This window comes from Panthera uncia (genome assembly GCF_023721935.1).
Source record: "Panthera uncia isolate 11264 chromosome C1 unlocalized genomic scaffold, Puncia_PCG_1.0 HiC_scaffold_3, whole genome shotgun sequence".
Lineage (NCBI taxonomy): Eukaryota > Metazoa > Chordata > Mammalia > Carnivora > Felidae > Panthera > Panthera uncia.
Window position 1 is genome coordinate 52,061,424 of NW_026057584.1, and position 17,510 is coordinate 52,078,933.

General features: G+C 37.0%; 1 long non-coding RNA gene across 1 annotated transcript in view; it reads left to right on the forward strand.

The window, feature by feature from the left end:
• The window catches only part of LOC125911514 (uncharacterized), a 29,933-nt gene extending 12,762 nt beyond the window's left edge, over positions 1–17,171 (forward strand). Inside the window, exons 2-3 of the long non-coding RNA XR_007454346.1 lie at positions 14,757–14,954; positions 16,457–17,171. This is a non-coding gene — a long non-coding RNA (uncharacterized LOC125911514). The remainder of the gene's footprint in view (positions 1–14,756; positions 14,955–16,456) is intronic.
• Positions 17,172–17,510: the final 339 nt, after the last annotated feature.

A 17,510-nucleotide genomic window follows, 5' to 3' on the forward strand; every position in this document is an offset into this window, starting at 1 on the left:
TGCCCTCTGTGTTGGGGCTATCAATTCACATAATAAGGTAATAATCAGAAAAAATATAATCAGTAAAAAACAAAGAGAACTACCTCTCAGAAATCTCCATAGGTTACCAAGAAGACAGAGTGTCAACTCCATCAGTACCAATTGTCTCTGCAATGACAAGAACACAGTGCCCTGAATATCCTTGAGGGATTAATGGGTATAAATAGTTATCTTAAAGTTTTTATCTGACATTAATAACAAACATGTAAAGATTTGGCCTTGCCTGAAGACAAGGGTTGGCCTTTGGTAGGTAATCTCAAATTCTGGGAGGTGGTCTCTCCTGATAGGAATGACTTTAGTTACCTTGGGACATCAGGTCATGCTGCATAGCCTAAGGAAGTGATTTAGGGTGGGAAAGGGCCGCACCCAATGGTATTTAGGGTGGGGGCTGACCACGTGACTGTGTCTGAACAACCAACAATGCAACCTATGGCTGGGGTGGGGAGGATTTGAGTCATACATACCCAAATGGGCTAGAGACTAGAGATTGAGATCAACCACATGGGCATGCCTTCATGGTGGAGCCCGCAGTAGACACTCTGAACACCATGGCTCAGGTGGGCTTCCCTGGTTTGCAATATTCTATGTATCCGGTCACACACTGATAGCAAGTAAAGCATCCTGACTCCAGAGGGAAAGAACAATGGAAGCTTTGTGCTTGGTGCTTCTTCTAGATTCTGCCCTATGTGCTTCTTTGGCTGATTTTAATCTGTATCTATTCCCCATAATAAGCTGTAACATAAGTTTTCAGTGAGTTTTTGGTGCCTTTCTAGTAAGTTATCAAACCTGAGGGAAACCCCTAAATTTGCAGTTGGTCCTGGAGTTGAGGGTAGTCTCTTGTGGGAACTGTTTCCCCTAGCTTATATTGGACCAAAATTCTCACAAAAGATAAAAGTTATAGCAAGCCAGAGAAGGAGAAAAGAAAATGGGAGACACTGTTTATGGAGAATAAATGAAACATCCACTGAGGACTTCTAAATAATTTAGTAGAAAACTGACAGGGGCTAAAATTCTCTCTGAGTAGGCAATGGTGTGGCTGAAAATTTTTTCTTAAAACTGTTATGATTGTATTTTAACCCTTTATCTAGTATAGCCTGAGAAATACAGGATGCATTTTACTGTGAACATTCTATTTCCTGTCATGGCCAAATAAGCTCCTCTCAGGCAAACCCTTTTGTAGGTAAAACTACAAAACTCTACATAAAATGTAAAATAAAACTACTTGAAGACACTGGAGACTGAAAAAAAAATAGGATGATACTGTAGAGGATTCAACACTTAAACTAAGGAAAGGGCATAATGTGCTTCCCATTTTTTTTAATGTTTGTGGGTTTGTTTGGTTTTTTTTTTATGTTTATTTATGTTTGAGGGAGAGAACATGAGCAGGGGAAGGTCAGAGAGAGAGAAACAGAGAGAGGGAATCCCAAGTAGGCTCTGAGCTGTCAGGGCAGAGGCTGATGTGGATCTTGAACTCATGAACCATGAGATCATGACCTAAGCTGAAATCAACAGTCTGACACCCAACCAACTGAACCACTTACACACCCAGGTTTGTGGGTTTTTTAAACCCAAATGTAGGATGGTGCTATGAAGGGCACGTATATGGGATGGCTAGAACTCAGATAGAAAGCCATGGTCTTATGACCTAAACCACAGGCAAAGTTTAGGACAATTACAACTGCTGGAAAATGGGGATGGATTAGGAGATAAAACCCTCATTTTGCACGGGTAACAACAATTAAAATGAATGTCTACATCTCGGCAGAAACACTGGGAGCTAAAACACCAACAAACACCTCTCATGAGTTGAAAGGGAAAATAACTGGTCAACCTAGAATTCTATATCTAGTGAAAATATCTTTCAAGAATGAAGTCAAGATATACATACAGGGAGACGCATGCCAATGAAAACCGTGTAAGTACAGAATTATTTGCTGTTTTATCCCTGCTTCTTTCATTCCTATAGAAAATGTGTTTCCTAACTTGCTTCAAAAACTCGAGATTTATAACTGTTCACGTAAAGCACCCTCTACCCTCCACTCAGTATTATAACGTTTACCTGCTGGTTTACCCATTATATCAACATGTTTTTAAACTTTATGGGATTGGGGATATACCTTTTTATATCTTTTCAATGTCTTCCATGGTTATATCATTGCCTTTATGAATGTGAGACGTGTCATGACCCTCAGCCATCAACAAGAAAGCCGACAATACCTCCCTTAAAGAGTAGGCCAAGAAAGGGTTTGGGATTACATCAATACTTTGAGAGCCTTATGCAAAAGGATATCAGAATGTTGTTTACAGCAATATTAAAACAATTAAACTGTTTGGCACTCAGATGTAAACATAGATCCTTAAATTTATATAAAGTGTTTTGAATTTCTCTGACAAAATAATCATGTAAACAGAGCATATTTAGATAAAATGATCCTAAATATTCCAGATGTCCTAGATGATAAACATCAATATAAACATTGCTGTATCCATTTTTTTCTTTCCGTTTCTTAAACCTACCAAGTTAAAATGTTTCTTGGAGAAACCTGATACAGAGAGATTTTTGTTTTCTCTTTGCACGAATATTAATCTTTCATGAAACACAATATTGAGTGTTGTTTATGTTTAGAATATTGGTTAAGACTCCTGAAGACTATTTTCCTTTCTTAAACATCTGGTTGTCAAACAAGAAATGTTAACAGACTTCCAAGTTTGAGAAGCCAAATAAGCAGAAATTTTTTCACAATGATGCTCGTTTCAGAGACTCTCCATTAGCCTTTCTGGTGGGAGTTCTGACGGGGGAATTGAGAAAGCCATGTGGAAAATTCTACCGTTAACTGCAAAGTTCTCAGCCAAATACTGTTCAGGGAGCTTTGACTTTGTGGCTTGGTTTTAAACATCAACCTTCTCATGTTACATTCACTAGCCTTAACCCTGATATGAACTCTTGAAAACTGAAGAGTCATTTTAAATAAGCATTTTCCCACCACACAAAGTATTCTGTAAGAATTCTGCCATCACAAACCACACACTCCAATTGATGTGTTTGCAAATCTTCCCTCACATTGGTCATTTTCATTCTTCAAAGTCTCACTTGCCCTGAGTTATTCAAGAAATAACCACTCTCTCCTTGTGTGAGAACACCAAATTATTTTTTTCTCATTTTAGAATTTTTAAATCCACGCTCTGTGTTTGAAAGTCAAGTTATACGTTATAAAGTAATTCAGCATGGTTACTGGAATTGTGACAATGCAAGTGAATATATGAATACTCGTAAAGCTGTGTCTTGCTGCTCTGAATGCCCCTCTCTCCTTTTCTATTCTACTGACAATGTATTTTATGCTTACCCAATACCAGCTATGCCAATAAGTTTTTGTATGCATTCCCTGACCTCATACTCACAATTGTAAGATGGTATTATTTTTCCCATTTGAAGTTGAAAAAAACGAAGCATATTTAACTTGTGTTAGTGAGTAAGGGGCAGACCTAAGATCTGAAACATCAAGTGGAGTAGATTCTATTACTTATGCTACACTGTTCTCCTATCATCTCTCTTTTAATAGAATATATTTGAATTACGTGTATATATGTCACAAAACTACATAACTATATATGTTTACATAATTACACATTATAATCATACATTGTAAGTATATGGTTATTTTATATATTATACTTAAATAACATATAATGTATAATTATGTATGTTATAGTGTAAATAATATGAATATGTATTAGAAAATCATATAAAATATACCTAATTCGGGGCGCCTGGGTGGCTCAGTCGGTTGGGCATCTGACTTCGGCTCAGATCATGATCTCACTGTTCGTGAGTTCAAGCCCCACATCAGGCTCTGCGCTGACAGCTCAGAGCCTGGAGTCTGCTTCAGATTCTATGTCTCCCTCTCTCTCTGTTTGCCCCTGCTTGTGCTCTGTCTCTCAAAGATAAATAAAGATTTTTTAAAAATTTAAAAAATACGTATATATATCTAATTCATGGGGCACCTGGGTGGCTCAGTTGGTTAAGCATCTGACTCTTTGTTTCAGCTCAGGTCATGATCTCACGGTTCGTGGGTTCGAGCCCTGCATCAGATGCTTGGAGCCTGTTTGGGATTCTCTCTCTCTCTCTGCCCCCACCCTACTCGTGCTCACTCACTCTCTCTCTCTCTCTCTCAAAATAAACTTTAAAAAATCATTTAAAAAATAATATATGTAATTCAATACATACATTATATATGCAATACATATGTGATTATAGCATCAGGGTTCCAAAAAATTTGTAATCTATAAGTATAAAGTCATGAGAACCAAGGTGTTCTGCAGATATAACTGAACAGGAGTCAGTACATTTTAGTCCTATCTCATACTTTGAAAACATCCCTGTTCCAGACCTTTATAGCTCTCAAATTATGATTGCCTCTTCACACAAGCCAGTCTAATAATAGCCCCATAAAATATGCCACTCTAAAAGAATTATGACTATTTCAGCCAGGAGTGGATGTGGCAATAGTTTTTGTTAAAGCAGCTTGTATTCATTACAATGAACAAGACTTTATTTGTAAAACTAGTCATTCTACTGAAGATCATGTGAAGCTATGGTTTGGTGACGTAGAAAGAAAATAACCTGCTGGCAAACGTGTTGCTGTTTTTCTTTATGTTGTCAAAGATCTAACAGTATCCACCAGAAGAGTATATGGCAAATGAACATGTGTCTGCCATGATTAGTTGTTTCCTGTGCTATATTGGTTAAGTACTTTTAAAGTAACCCTAGATGCATAATAAACACAGCTTGAATTTTCCTGTGCTTGTGTGGTAAAGATAAAGATTTAATAAATGGCCCTAACACTCATATTTTAGGCATTTGGTTTAGAAATAACAGCATACATTTCCTTTGTGGTCCCTTTAACTCATTTTCAATCTACATCAGTATTTTTGGGCTGGATAAACTTGTTTCTGCCAGATAAAAGTACATAGTCTAATGAAACATAATATTCAAATAAAGGAGACTGAAGGCTATTTTTTATTCAAGAACAAAATTTCAAAGGACCAAGATCAGCTTTAAATGATCATTTGGTTTTTTTATACGCATGCACCAGCGTGGATATCCACATATATGTCTCCATTTTCTGTGACAGCAAAGCAGATTTAAAATGTAAAACTGACAATTTGAAACTTTTATTGGATAAGCTGGTGCTTGGTTTTGTTTTTGCTTTTGTTTTTTTTTGTTTTTTGTTTTTTTGTTTTTTTGGGTTTTTTTTTTTGCGCTGAGATCTTAACTTGCCAAAAATAAGCTCTTTATCTTATCTTTACCATTTCTTAATAGTATGGTATATACAGCAATGATTTCAAACAGAAATATTTTCTACTTTGCTTTTTGGTAGAGCAGGCTATTTCACTGCACATAAAAGAAGTGATATGGGCAGCATATAAAGGAGCTAAAACTAATGAGCTCTAGTATTTAAGAAAAAAAAAAGTGTGAAGCCATGTTAGAAGTGGGTGAGAAAAATGTATACAAAGTAACTACAAGGGCAAGCCTGAGAAGTTATGCAGGCATTAGTTTACGAATAGGTGTGAATATAACTTAAAATGCTTGCACGAAAAAAAAAGTGTAAAACAGGGTGTAGAATAAATTAAGTGCATGTTTACAGCTGTGATGCCTAAAAAAAAAAAACAAAAAACAAAACAAAAAAAAAACTCTCACCAACCAGACTAAGAATCATGGGGCCTTAAAGATAATGCCTGGTCAGAAATAATGTAATTTCCATAATGATACTAATAGTTGTCTTTGAAAGGCTATAAGACATCTATAAAGACATCTACGCTGGGTTACTGACTAAGGATAGCTTGGAGTTTCCAGCTGGGCAGTTTTGATACTCCTAGAAATCGGCTCTCTTTGACTTACAGTTGAACCACAAAGAATCTCACTATGCATTTCATTCCCAAGAGGTAGAAAGTGTGTCTGAGTGGGAAGACACAAATTAACTTGTCATCTGGAAGGAGTGTGGGACATAGAATTTTAAAAGATGGGTAAATACCTGAAATTTTTTAATGCTTTCTTTTCTTCAGTTTAGATTTGCCTTAATTTTTAAAGTAAGCCACAGTTAGACACATTTCCATATAGATTTTAGGTGTTTGCCTTGACATTCTTTTATTCCATGTTAATTAAAATATTTATGATATGTGTTCTTTGTGAAATAAAGATCATGGGATTTGGAATCAGAAAAAGTCAGTTTAGTTCTGACTAAACTCGAACAAATCATTTATTTTGCCTGAGTCTAAGTTTCTTGGGCTATTAAAATCTTAAAAGCATTGAGTAAGTCAGTTGAATGATAATCACTATTTTTTTAAAAAACAGAGTAGGTACTAAGGTAGATGCTTTAAAATTATAATTCATTTAACCCTCATAATTCTCAAGGAAAGGATTATTCGTTTCATTTTTCTGATGAGAACTAAAAGCATAAAGAGGTAACTAATCAGCCTCAGCTCACACAGGTGGTAGGTGTGGGAGCCACAAATTAAATCCAAGCCTGTGTTATCTCAAAGACCGTGTTCTTTTCATTATGGCACCTTACCCCCCTAAAGGATATGACTGTATTTTATAAACTGAGAAGTTTATTCAATGTTATTCTAATTGAATGCAAGGTTAGTGATTAGGATTTTTATCACTTAATATAATCAGTTAACCCTTTGCTTCATATTTTGAGCATGTCATAATACACTGTAGCAATTTCTTCTTTCCACTTTCTATCCTGGTTGACATGTAAACAAAAGCTCAGGAAGAAACCTGTGACAGATATTTTCTCTCCCTTCTGGGCCCACAGCCAGACCACCTTTCCCAGCCTCCAATTCAGTTACAGTAGGCAATGTATTTAAAGTTCCAGGTGATGAACCATGGGCAGAAGTAATGTACAGAGCCTCTGGGGCTGGCCCACAACACTTTCCATTTTTCTTTCTTCCCTTACCAGCTGTTTCAACGCCAAGGTCCCAGAAGGGGACTCCAAAGCCCTTGGGGATGGTAGAGCCATTAGACAAAAGGAATTATGTCCTTAAATAACTACATAAAATAGAGCTGCTTCTACTCCCAGACCATGCCATCCACACTCTGCTCTAACTTGAGTAATCCACCTTTGCTGTCTTAAACCACTCAGATTTGGGAGTAATTCATTACATTCGTTAGCCTGCCCTGACTCATTTAAGAGCATACCTAAGAAATGGTTTATTGAACCTGACCTGTGGCCCATTTAGCTCAGGTGCCTGTCTCACCTTTGCACAGGGGTACATTACATAAGAATAATGAAGTAACAACGGCCGCTACAATTCTATAAAGTACCTACTATGTGCTAAGCTTATACTTAAATGTTAAGTACAAGCCACTGACCTCAGCTTTACATATTTTATTAAATCTTCACCCTATGAGAAGGGCACTATTCATTATTTTCACTTTACAAAAAAAAAAAAAAAAAAGATTCTAATTCAGTTTAAGTCACTTGCTCAAACTCTAATACAATTCATTCTGACTCCTAAACTATAAGTCTGTATCCATTATACAGGAAGGTTTGTTGTCCTGGATTCCTTAAATAATCTAACCACAATGTATCATTATAAATTTACCTAAACATTTAAGCAATGTATGTATAGTTTCAATTTGAAACACCAATATTTAGACCTTTCCAATCTTTACTAATTTCTTTATATGTCTTCCAGCTTCTTGCTTGGAGCTGTAAGAGGTGACCCCTCATTCTCTGCAATTCACTGGCTTTCCTGATGCAAAACCTCCAAAATATAGCTTATCATGTAGTTTTTGAAACTCCATTTTTAAAATAACTTCATAAAAGTATTTTGGTTGACCTCAAAGAGGTTTTCTACTAACTTCCAGGATTTCCTTTTTGGTCATGAAAGAACGTTGAGCCAATTTTTTTGAAAAAAAAATCATCTATAAGTTGTCCATTAGATCTGAAATAAAGTTCTAATTATTCTCCGTCAAGACAGACTTACCCTTGTCTGTATCAAAGTTAGTGGCCATTTTCTGCTCACTCTCAGAGCCTGCGGTTTTTTCTCCTCTCAGATTTTACTGGCCAGAAGAGACTGTATCATATACAAACTTGAACATTTCCCTCTGCCTTCTTTACTCCAATACTCAATAAAACAACATCACCGCCACTAATCTGCAATGGACACTAGTGGCAGTGCTTTATCTATGTGGTAAAATAACTGTTCATCATTAGTCAGTTCTTGGTTTTTTTAAAGCCAGTTCCCAACCACTGATGTATGTGGAGGCTGTCTGTGCCCGCACAAAACCAGAGGAATGATGGGGAGAAGGTGGGAGAGAGGAGGAGGAGACTTTGTCATGACCATTGAAATGGGTAATGAGAAAGATATAGAATTTTATATGTTTATCTCATGTAAGTGAGGGCTCTGCATAAATTGGTTTGTTTATAATGAAGAGAACTGTTAGGAACAGGATTCATACTTGCTCTTATGCAACTACTTTTTTTTTTTTTTTTTTGCATTGGATAGTTTACGATTCTTTTTGGGCAGTGAAAAAAAAAAAGTGTTTATTATCTTACACTCTTCTACCTTAATCTTACCACTCTGTACATTTATCCTTTCTAGCTCTTCACTATAGATACTGGAAACATAAATGATAAAAAGTAAAGACTGGATTACCATATCAATTAAATTAGTGACCTCTAAATAAGTTACCCAAACCAAATTTTGCCTCTAAAAAAGCTCCAGCTGTAATTGTTTTCACCTCTGTGGCCCCCAAGGAGCACAGTGTCCATTTTTCCTTGATTGCAGGTGAAGGCTGGGAGCAAAGCCTCATTACTTCCCTACTACTCTTTTCCCCTCTCCCTGCCCTGCCCCCCATAAGTTTCTCTATCTACAGGGAAGGAAAAAATTATCATACAAAAAGGACTAGTTTTAGACTCTGCTCTTAATTTTCTGAAGATTTTCCATGAGGAGATTCTAGATTGCCCTAGAAAATAAGCATTCTCTCCGTTTCATGTATCATGTCCCTCAATTCCACCCTCTATAGAAATAGCAGGATAACCTCTCTAAGACATAAGGTGCAGGTTTGGGGGCGCCTGGGTGGCTCAGTCCATTGAACATCCAACTCTTGACTTCAGCTCAGGTCATGATTTCACAGTTGGTGGGTTCAAGCCCCCCCCACCCCCACCCCAGGCTCTACGTGGACAGTGTGGAGCCTGCTTGGGATTCTCTCTCTGCCCCTCTCCCACTCACTCATTCTCTCTCAAAATAAATAAATAAATAAATACAAATTTAAAAATGTAAGTTGCAGGTTTAAAACTCTAAAATGACTTTCCCCTCCCCCTCCAGAAAAAAGTCCCAGCATCTTCACATAGCCACCGTGCTCCTGCACAGTGTCTACTCCCGGCCGACCTGTCCGGTCTTCCCATCTCAGAGATTTTGCATCCCCAGCACAGCACTAACACAAGCAAGCAGTCTGCAGTCTGTCACTTCCAGGGCTTGGTTTATACCTCTCTCACCCTCCACTCTGCCTATTGCCCCCACAGTCGCACAATTCCATGTCACCTCCCCAGGAATCCTTCCCTGAAACTGTCATCCCCTCCCCTACCTCGGGTTGGCTACACTGACTTTCCCTTGGATGTCATAATAACCTGCGCCCAACACCATCACTGCTTTTGCCCCGTTACGTTTTAATTATCTATGTACCTGTCTTCATCATTACACTGTTAGCTGGAGGGCAAAAACTTTGTCTTTTGTTTTTACATCTCAAGGTCCTAGCGGATGTTCCAGCACATAGCAACTGATATTTCGCAAATGAAAACATTAAGTGTATTCACAGTAAGCTCATGTGACCACCCAAATTAAGTTCTGACAAACTTCACTGATATGCATGTCTATGGACGTTGCTGCCTCAAATCTGGTCTTCCAGCCTTCTTTTTAACTGAGGACCTCTTTTAACTGTATAGGGTTTTTTGCGTTGTTTTTTTTTTGTTTGTTTGTTTGTTTTTCATGTCTATATTCCTGCTTCTTTGAAGGTTTTTTTTTTTTTTTTTTTTGGTACCTTATCAAACATTGTCTGGGTTTTTTCTTATTTTTTTCTCTCTATGTTCTCATACAGTATTTTGGTTACTTGGTAATGGAGTGAAGTGGTTGGCAAAAATTATACTACAACTTATGTGTTTTTTTTAATTATCCTTAACTAGTTGTACATGCTATGACATTTTGATAACAAACTATGATTTAACCAAATTAAATTATTTCAAAGTATGTGCATCTGCACCCATTTTGACCATCTGTAGATTCAAAATTAATATCGGTCTATACAGTAGCTTTACTGATTATTGGTTTCAGATTATGCTAGTCCATGGGTGTTTCAAATTTCTGCATTCTTGAAGCTGAGGGTTTCGTCAACTTCCTTTCCTCCACCTCAAATTTTCATAACAAATTTTGCTGCAATTAGGACATACCAACAAATATACCTATGGGCAGAACATTTTGATCGTTTATAATGCAGCAGAGTAAAAAGGTACTTGATTTTATGATTAAAGTAAAGCTAAAAATGACTTCTTGTGACAGTTTTTAGCGTCTAAAACTTTTCACCTCCCAAAGTGCAAAGTAAAGACTGTGCATATGTTATGCTACAAGACACACAAAACATACAAATAAACCAGGAAAAACTTTGCCTTCTACATATAGAGTAAGTCTATTTACTCTACAAAGAAATTGACAACAGTGACTTAAAGAAACATGGCTTGTTGGTACACTAGCAACACGCAAACATTAAAGTAAGACATAATGGATATCAAAATGTATTTCCAGTAAAACTTAAATGATTACATCAAGATGTTAATAGTATCTCTCTTTAAGTGGACGAAATATAGGCTTTTTTTCTTCTTCTCGATTTTCTGGATTTTCCAGTTTTCCAAAATAAAGATCTGTTCAAATAGGAAAATTACTTCTGTTCCAAAAAAGAAATAAACAAAGACAGTATCTCTGTCTTTCTATAGCTCACATTTCTAACCATAATCTCTACTAATTTGCAAGTTTTAATGTATTTTCACATTTAAAATGTCATTTGATCCACTCAAGAAAAGAGAGTCCTACAAATGAGAAAAATTAGGCTCAAAACTTAAGGAAACTTTCTTAAGATTGCCCAGCTAGTTATTAAGTGGCAGAGACACTTTTTAAACAAATTCTGATTCTATCTTGAGTATTGACTATTTTGTTGAAAAAGGTAATCATAGACATGTGAAGAAGGTACAGGGGGGAGAGAGCCACAAACCTGGAGAACAGGAGGGGTTATCAGGAGGAAAACCAAGAGCTAACATTCACTCATTGTGGACCACATGCCCCACACTGAGTTAAAAGGGCGGCACAGAGAATGGCCTTTAATCTTCTATGAAGTACTTATTATTACCATCTCAGTTCTACAAAAAGGGAAACAGAAGTACAGAGAGGCCACGAAAGTTGGTCAGTCACGGAGATGTAAGTGGCAGGGCCAGGATTCAAACCCACACATTCTGACTCATTCTGGGTCAACACATTCTGACTCCAGGGCTGCTCCATGCTAGCTAGTGGCATAAGCATAAAATCACCAAAAGACCTAGTCAAGTTTCAGGTTTCCTTGAAAGACCAGAATGATTAGCTATGAATCAGTTTTCAATCAGTTCAGCAACCTATGATCTTTTAAAACTCATCATTTAAAAAAATATTAGTTTTTGTTGCTGTTTAACAGATGAAGGGAAAGCAAAAGATTAAACAGCAAAATGTAACCGTGATTTAACAATCTTTTTAAAACCATGACTGTAGGGCACCTGAATGGCTCAGTCAGTTAAGCATCCGCCTGTGGCCAAGATCATGATCTCATGGTTCCTGATCTGGAGCTCCGCTTGGGATAAAACATGAGCCCCGCTTCTCTCTCTCTCTCTCTCTCTCTCTCTCTCTCTCTCTCTCTCTTTCTGCCCCTCGCTCACTTGTGCCCCACCCCTCACACACACACACACACACACACACACACACACACACACAAACATGATTGTGGGAGAAAAAATGCTTTTATTGCATGAAAATACAAATCAACTGGTTGTATTAATCATGAAGCAGATTCAACAGCAGAATCGACACTAACAGAATAACCATCTGATTTTCAGGTTACAGCATCACTTCAACCTTCCCCTTTTACTTATAAAGCTAACATCCTGGCTTTGGTTTTCCTCTTACTCAGAGCCCTAGCTGTCACCATTTTAAGTGGGAGAGCAAGGAAATGTGTATATGTATGTGTCTGTGTGTATATTTGCGTGTGTATGTAACAAATATACATCGACAGAAAGAGAGAGAATTTTTAAGGGTCTTGCCTTCTCATACTAAACCCACCAATGGAGTATTTTACTTTGGACTTTACTAGACTTTGCTGAAAATACATTTTCTGACCCATGACGCCTCCTGAGTCAAAAAAGAATTTTTTTTTTAATCTTTGAGTTCTATAAAATTAGATTTGAATTTAACCACTTAGCCATTCCAGATTACAAGTCTGGTTTCCTCCTGGGTATAAACCCAATGAATATAAATCATTATCTATTGCAATCCCACTTGAACATGGTACACTTCATAAAACAAGCACAAGAAGAGTGCAGCTAGATTCTAACGCAAACGCTAAATCTCAGGTTTAATTTCCTTTAGACTTTCTACATGGAATTTAATGAATCAATTATTAAATATTAGCGTCACTCCTGGCATTAGATAATCTACTAGCTTTCCTGACCTAAGTATTACCAATTCACTTCCTTTGTCTGCACTGATTTTCCACAGAGAGAGACCCAAGATAAATTGCCTGGTAGATTTTAAACTCTTTACCTTTAGACGTTTCCTTGCAGTTTTGGTTTTTTTTTTTAATCCTTGCAAATTTAGACACGACAGAAAACTGTTATTTGCCTCATAATGGCCTCTTCAGTGTGTTTCACAGTCTTTTGTAGAGAATAATGACATAATGATAGTGTTCTCAGACCTATATTTTCTACTGGATAAACTAGCAATTATATGATTAAAGCATTTTTAGAAACTCACATTAAGTATATGATACCCTAGAAACCAGTCCATCATGTAATTACACAGTCAGGAGAGAAATAATTTACATAACTAAAAACCATCTGAAACAGTATTCAGGACCAATATGTGATTTTTCTAGCAGATTAAGTATTTCAAAAATATTAAATAATTTAATTATAATATACTTTTAATGTTAGGATTAAAAATTCTGAATTTTATAAACTGTGTACTTAGTGAAAGGAAACTATGCGAAACTCTGCTGAAAACATGTGCTAATGTGCTGGGTACATTAGGACCAGCATAGAGAAACCTTATGATTTCTCTTCACAGAACACATACTTAGAACAGAGAAGGTTCTGTTCTAAGCAGGCTATGCCTAGGTATTCAAGCTCTATGATGAACATCAACTTTGCCCCGGACTTTTCTTAGATATAGCTTATAGGCAAATTTGATTAGATCTTTGTGATTTTTTTTTTTTTTTTGAACATCAGATTACTACACCTACATTGTGTTCAGTTGGAGGAGATATAAACATATTCATACATATCATTTTCTTTAGAAAATAGGAAAGACACTTAATGGATGTCCAAGAGATTCAAACACCATATACCATAACCAAAGGATATAAACACCATCCTTAAAACATCAAGATAATGTCTCTTTTCAGTTTTTTGCTCAGCTTCTGGAAGAACCAGTTACTTTGCTTTTCCCAAATTCACTGAGGAAAACTATAAAAAATTATAGAAGTATATCCTGAGGTCTAGCCCTTCAAAGGGATAATTTCATACACATAATCACAGCAGTGAGAACTACCTCAAAAAGTAAGCATGTGTTATTAAGTAAAAATAAGGGTGCCAAACTCTGTGTATTAAGACACTGTGTGTTTAAGGAAAACAATGTATATTTATATATTTGCATGGGGTTATAAACATAAAAAATTATTTCTGTGAATGTACACAAGACACTTATACCTGGGTTACCTTGTTCATGTCCATGGCGGGGAAGGATGTGTGTGAATTAAGCATGTAGGCAGGAAACCAAGCATGACTTTTCCTGTGTATTGTATACTTTATGATTTTCGAATCATTTGAATGCATTATGTACTCGAAAAATATGTCAATCTTAAAAAAAAATAAATAAAAGAAAAAGGAAAAGAATGCAAGAGGTCTTGATCCATGTGTGGAGATAAGAAATATAGACCAAGTGTGTTCTTAACTATGATACCAAGTGAGTTTTAAGAGGAAAAAACAGCAAAATTAGATGCCTCTTGTTACTAGTTTATTCCACCACCACTACCAGCCCTCAGTGAGGTTGGCTTTTATGTTTTCTAACTCAAAAAGAGTTATGTTAACATTTTGTGTTAATAATGATAGCAATAGAATCAGACCACCACAAGGCATTTGGGTATCCATATCTGATGATCAGCAAAATCATAAATACCCTTGACAGTTTCTGAGAGATATGATGAGGAAATCAGCCATGGCCAACAACTAATTGCCACCATCATATATAAAGCTTACCTTGGCCCTCAGTAATGTAATCGGGATATCCATTCTCAAAGCCTCTGCTATCTAAAGCACTACAAAGGGCTGGAGATAAAAACAAAGACAGCGAGGAAGTACATAAATACCATCACAACATCGCTGATCTGACCAAACTTATGTGCTGTTATCTGTTTTTTCCAGATCTACACTTCCTGAAACATTCGCTTTACAACTGAGTAACCATCCCCTCTGATATTAGGAAACAAGAAAAAAAGAATTGTTAATTTGTCAGTCCTGTGTAAAGAATAATAATGATGGAGATACCATCTGACATTGGCATAAAGCTTCACAGAACTATCGCTTACAGAACCTCATGGCCCCATCATCTCTGGGAATTAGGTAGGCTTGGCATCATTAACTGTACTTCGGGGGGGGGGGGGGGGGGGGGGGAGGGAAGAGCCTGTTTCAAGGCTAGCAAGTGGCAGGCCTAGGACCCATCCCAGGTCTTCTGAGCTCATGTTCACTGCCATTATATGCTGTGTGTCTTCTCAGCATCTGGGTTTTCTCCTTCCCCAAAGAGCAAAGGCTTTCCACAGTTGTGGACAGTTTGATACATAATAAAGTTTACGGCTCCATTGAGGAAGGAGGCCAACAACATGCTGTTGTCTAGGTCTCTAGTGAAATTTCTTTATAAAGATCAAAACTGTTAAAAAGGAACTGCAGTATTTTGCAAAATGAAACAAACATCGATTGCAACATTTGAGCTTTCAACTGGGACTTAAGAACATCGTGTCCTGTAATTTTGATTTTAGATAACCAATTGTAACTACTGATACAACTCCTGGCTGACCTTGTCAGTTTACATCTAGGGATGCATGAATGGAAAAAATATTGAATTGTTTCTTTATTCTATTTCTGCCTGCTCGTAAAAATCCCATCTTCCTAGCCACAATGGGAGGCAATGTGGTAGCATAGCAATATAATACACTACAGAAATGAATCAAAACTTGATGGGAAATCTAAATCACATTATACTTTGGGCTATTCAAATAAGAAAAAAAACAACCTTGAAGAAGTCTGTTCTGAGTTTATTTGCACTGCCCTTTGGTATATGCTGGTAGAATTTCATTGCACCCTCTAAGGTCTTCAATGTAGACCTTTAGAGGTGTTGAGTTCAGGCAGGCTACGCTGTTGTCACTAATTTCTTGTGCTAATGTTATACTGAAGAAATTTTTAATTTTTTGGTATAAACAGAGCAAGATAAAAAAGAAAGCTTTTCAAAACTAGACTTTCAGAAAATTAAAGACAATAATTATGACATTAAAAAATGTCACCATTTGTGCCTTGATAATATGACCTATCACAAAAATGCCATTTTAATTGTTTTACCATATATTTAAACATTTTGTGTTGTTTTTCCCAGTAGGGCCAAGCTTAGTTTAAGACCGTTTTTAAAAATTTTTTTAATGTTTATTAATTTTGAGAGAGAGAAAGCACCAGTGGAAGAGGGTCAGAGAGAGAGGGAGACACAGAATCCGAAGCAGACTCGAGGCTCTGAGCTGTCAGCACAGAGCTCAACACAGGACTCAAACTCACTAACTGTGAGATCATGACCTGAGCCGAAGTTGGACGCTCAACTGACTGAGCCACCCAGATGCCCCGAGACCATTTTTTTACTAGAAATCATGATACTACTGAGCTCTAAGGAAAACGCTATCCATCACACTTCTGTTGCAGTCATAAAATAATTACTAACGCTTACATATAAACTATATATAACATAAATACGTGTATGTGTATAACTTGACAGGTAAACTTTTTAAATAAAAAATAAAACACTTTAGTTTTTCTCTTTTCCATAAAACAAATCACGTCTAATGAATTTCACTTAAATTTTACAGATAGATGAAACAAAAGAGAACACAACGCAGCAAAGAATTTCAGTGTATGTTGAACAGCACTCAGGTCCTGTTGATAAAGACACCTATCACAGGAGCAGATAATCCTGGGATTTGGGGGCAGGTACGTGAAAGGCTCTATGATAACGCTGCCGGTGGGTGCTCTTGGGGTCAGAAGATGTGGAGGCCAGCCCTGCCCTCTCCTGACCTAGCCATCCACTCTACGCTTGAGAGCCGAATTCTCACCTTCACATCTTTACAATGGAGATCACCATTCCTGTTTTAGGTGGTATTTGGGGAAAATTAAATTCAGCATCTAAATGAAAATACCTAATATACTGTAAAATGCCACATAAATGTAAGATAGCACTATGACTAATAATACCTGAATTTTAATGCGAAAGACCATGCTAAGATTGTAGCGTACAAATTTAAACAATACAAAACGTTGTAAAAGTGAGTAGCAAGAATAAATAGGCTATCATTTTAATTTTTATTTCATATGTTTTAAAAAATATAATACAGATGCTATTTATACTGGGGAAGCAGCAAAACATCTGTACCTATTCTTAAAGATTCATTTACATCTCCTACTCCTGCTTCTCAGGCAAAACACAAAATGTTCATCTCCTACTTGCTAGACAGAACACATAGATGTTAATAGCGTTATTTTTTTTAATGTTTATTTATTTTTGAGAGAGCAAGAGAGAGAGCACAAGCAGGGGAAGGGCAGAGAGAGAGGGAGAGAGAGAGAAGGAGGGAGGGAGAGAGGGAGACACAGAATCTGAAACAGGCTACAGGCTCTCAGGTGTCAGCACAGAGCCCAAAGTGGGGCTCGAACTCACAAACCATGAGATCATGACCTGAGCCACAGTCATAGGCTTAACCGACTGAGCCACCCAGATGCCGCAATAATGTTACATTTAATAAGGCAGTATGGGAGCTGGGGTCTTGAATCCTACAAACCTCCCGAAGTCCGCTAATTTTGTGAGCGTGGGTACATAATGTGTTTCTGTTTCTTCAGTTATGAAAAGCAGTTAACAGTCTTACCAAGGCC